The 4338-nt window shown below is 38.3% G+C and overlaps 1 non-coding gene across 1 annotated transcript; it reads left to right on the top strand.

Annotated features, from left to right (window-relative positions):
* Positions 1–511: 511 nt before the first annotated feature.
* Positions 512–618, top strand: LOC118632855. Its single transcript, XR_004960103.1, has one exon. It is a non-coding gene; the product is annotated as a U6 spliceosomal RNA (small nuclear RNA).
* The last annotated feature ends 3720 nt before the right edge of the window (positions 619–4338 follow it).

The following is a 4338-nucleotide window of genomic DNA, read 5'->3' as shown; positions in this document are numbered from 1 at the left end:
AGGAAGATGTTTGTGAATAATGAAATTCAGATGAGCAATGCAAAAACCTGCACAAACTGACTGTATACTTTAAAGGCTCATAGCAAATCTAGAATCTAGTTTTGTGTCACCCCTGAACATTGAGGTTGGAGGTAGTAAAAACAATAACAATAAAAAAATAAAAACAGCATTTACTGAGGACCTACTCAGTGCAGAGAACTGGGCTAGGTGCTTGAGTGGGATAAAAATTAAAATAGTAAATACTCCCTGTCCTTAAAAAAGTTCATAACCTAGCTGAAGAGGTGAACAGGATCATGAACACAAGACTTTAAGGGCATTTCAAGTCACTGGCAGAATGAGGAGGTGTAGGAAGACATCCCCCACTAGAAATACAAACTTTATAATTATATGTTATAAAAAATATATATAAAATATAACAATTGAAAAGTATATAAACACATTCTAAAGCAATAAATGAAAGTCTCTAAGTGCCAGGAATTAAAATAAAACTCAGATCCAAAGTGACCAGTGGGTACTCGGTTCGGTAGCACATACACTAAAATTAGAACGATACAGAGAAGATTAGCATGGCCCCTGCACAAGGGTGACATGAAAATTTGTGAAATGTTCCACATTTTTATAAATGGTGATGGAAGGAGACTAGATGATGTATTATAGAATTGTACACTTGAAACCTATATAATTTTATTAACCAATGTAACCCCAATAAATTAAATTAAATTAAATTTAAAAAAAACCTCAAAGTGACCAGTGGGAGCTCACAGAGGCCTTAGAGCTAGTATGTCACAGACTAGAGTTTAACAACAATGAGTATAGAAGAGTGAGTCCCAGGCTTCTGCATTTTCAGGAGCTGGAACTGAGCTCCCTTTATAAAGTTAGGAGCCATAGGGTTACTTATTCATGTAACAGGAACCAGAAAACTCCACTTACTGATGAGGATTCAGTAAAGAAGCTTGTCATCTTTCTGGGGCAGAGGGTAGAATAAGAATCATCTGCGAAAAATTAGAACCCCAAGTGTATACCAAACGTGGATGTGCAGTGTGAATTTGCATTACTCACAAGGTATGGAAAACTCAATTCAAGAAAATAACAAGTCAACTGGTCCAGAAATGGTGAAACCCAGAGGCAAAACTGACTGCTTGACATGATGCCACATCCATGACTAAGGGCATGTGAGCCTCTCACAGAAACCAAGTCCTGCTGGAGGTGAGTTCACAATAAAAAATACAAACTATAAGAAGAAATGAACCATCCCAAAAAAAGAGAACCAGAAAAGATAATACATTGGAGAATTCAAATAACTGTATAGTTAACAAACCAATATGGAAAGTACTTTAACATAAACATATTTTAAATGCCCCCCCCCTAAATTGAAAGAATAAACTCTAAATGTCAATAATAAGACAAAATGGAAAAGAAATTAGTTGAAAAAGAACCAATAGAGTTTCTAGAAATAAAATAATATTTAAATAAAAACTCACTGCTGAAGAGAAAATTAGTGAATTGGAAGATAAATTGGAAAGTAACCAAAATTCAACTCCCAGAGTTAAAGTCATGGAAAATATGAAGAAGTTAGGAAGCATGAGGAATAAAATGAGAAGGTCAAATAGAAATATTAGAAATTCCAGGAGAGAACAGAGACAAAAGATAGAGAAGCAATATATGAAGATATATGATGGAGACTTGACCAGCATTGAATGAAAAAAATGAATTCTCAATAAGAAGGAACACAACTGGGTTTTTGGGCAGAATAAATAAAAATAGGTTTCCACCTAAACACATTGTAGTAATATTGCAGAATATTAAAGACAAAAGTCTGAAAAGTTACCAGCATATTGACAGTCAGGCAGCAGGCTTCTCATTAGTAGCAACAGAAACCAGGAGATAAATCATTACAGCCTCAAAATGCTAAAGAAAAATAACTGTCAACTTAGGATCCTATAAACCAGATAATTATCATTCAACACAGAAATGGTAAAATAAAGACAATTGCAGTTGCAAAAGAAAGAATTTACTATTCACAGATACTTGCTAAAGAAATTTCTGAAAGACTTTAGTGAGTATCCCAAAGGAAGAATTGGGATAATAGAAGCAATAGTGAGCAAAGAATTTGGTAAATATATAGGTAAATATAAATAACAATCATAGCCCTGGCCGGTTTGGCTCAGCGGTTAGAGCGTCGGCCTGCGGTCCGGAGAGACCGGGGTTCGGTTCCCGCTAAATAACAATCATAATGATAATAATAAATATTTTGAAAAAGTATACAATATGGTGGAACTAAAATACTAATCAATAAATAACAAAAAGTGGAAGAAGTTGGTTTGCATTCTAAGATCCTTCTATTATTTATGAGAACAGAAATATGGATTAATCTTTAAGTAAAATATGTGTTTAAAAAATTAAGAGTAATTCTATCTCTCTAGAAATGGAATGTTAACTTCCAAACCAGTAGAAAAGAAAATTTAAAAAAGCACACAGAAAGAATAAAGAAAAACTTTATTAACGCTATAGAGGGCATGAAAGAGGAAAAGCAAAGAAAAAAAAAACACAAAGTAAGATGATAGAAGTCCAAATGCATTAATCACAATAAAGGTAGACATCAAATCTGCTCATTAAAAGAGATTTTCCATTTGAATTTTTTAAAAATCCAGGTATAGGCTAGTTCACAAAAGACTTGCCTAAAACATAAAGTCACAGAAAGATTGAAAATGAAGATATAGAATATGATATGCTAGGCAAATATTAACCAGAAGGAAGCTAGGCTAGCAATATTGGTATCAAACAAAAGTTTAAGAGCAAAAGCATTTACAGAGATAAAACGGGATATTACTTACTGATAGAAGGAAAAATCCAACAAGGAGATTTACTAACCAGCAGACTAGGAAGATCTCGCCTGAGCAGATTGAGTTCAGCCTAGGTAGGCTCCTCTAACCTGGCTGGTGAGCGGATGGTCAGCTTCCTGCTGACTACATTTGCACTGGCTTGCACTTGCCTGGGCTGGGGAGGGTACACCAAGACTGGACACTGCTGGAGAAAAACGTACTATTTTTCTTGAGCACATCCTTTTTTTTTTTATCCTCACCTGAGGACATTTTCCTTTTTGTTCAGATAGAGTGGGAGGGAGACAAAGAGAGAAAAACATCGATGTGAAAGGGACACATCGAGTGGTTGCTACTCGCACAACCAACCAGGGCCAGGGACAAACTGCAGCTGAGGTATGTGCCCTTAGTGGGAACCAAACCCGGGTCTCTCCAGACCGCAGGCTGACGCTCTAACCGCTGAGCCAAACCGTCCAGGGCTTGAGTACATCTTATAACTGTTGCATGGTCTTAGTACATGTTCATTATAAACTTTTAGTATTTGGATTTTGCGAAGTCTAGGGATAAGAAGAAACCACTAACCAGTCGGCAAGAGTAACAACACGGTCTGGAAAAGAACCGAATCCTCCTCCATGGGGCTCAAAATGTTATGTGCCAATGGTGTTTCTCTCAGAGTCACTTCTGTAAGTGTGAAGGACCTAAGGGGCTCTGGGATTTGAGACCAAAGTAGAGGGTTTGGTATATGTCATTTAGTGGATCAAGTGACAAGAAAGTAAAGTGGCAGGAAGGTGGGTAAGACTTGCCATCTGGAGACCCAGAGTCCTGTCCTTACTTCTGAAGCCAGATCAGCATCTGGTGTCCCAGCCTCAACCTGACCAGACATCTACAGACACTCAGAACTGATCCTTCTGGACATACTTCCCTTTGTGCATAATGTTCCCTCCAGACATATTACAGTGTGATGTGTCCATAAGACTTGACAATATGGCCTTGCTGGTCCCATCTTTCATTCTGGTTGGCATACCCTAGGACCAAGGCCTTGCCCTTTACGATGGAGTTGGTCCTCTCAAGAGTTTTTTCTGCCCATCCTTTGGAGAGTGTGAGTTTATTTCTGTGATATATACTTCTTGGAGTGCTTGCCCAGCATCGTTGGGGGCTACTCTCCCCACCCACAGGGATGGATTCCTGGGAGCCATATTTAGCCAAAGTCAACTGAGGCAAGGTCAGACACCCCACACAAAGTGAGCCATTCAGATTCCTGCACTTGGGACTTAGAAATTTGAACGGATGGAGCCAGAGATTGGGATGCAAGCAGAGTCACATTGATGGCAGTATGTAGAAGGCCAGTGGGCTTCAGCTTCTAGGGACACAGAGCTGCTTTGGCTTCTGCCTTTCCCAAGCCTGGATGTGAGATACTTCTGAGTATTCTCAGTAAACATCTCTTTGTGCTTCAGCCATTTGCAGCATTATTAACATAGCTTGGTTAAAGAAGGGATCTCCTCTTCCATAGGAAGCGTCT

Source organism: Molossus molossus, unplaced genomic scaffold (genome assembly GCF_014108415.1).
Source record: "Molossus molossus isolate mMolMol1 unplaced genomic scaffold, mMolMol1.p scaffold_m16_p_17, whole genome shotgun sequence".
In the NCBI taxonomy this organism is placed as follows: Eukaryota; Metazoa; Chordata; class Mammalia; order Chiroptera; family Molossidae; genus Molossus; species Molossus molossus.
Note: the sequence above shows the minus strand (reverse complement) of the source record. Positions and strands in the feature narration are given on the sequence as shown.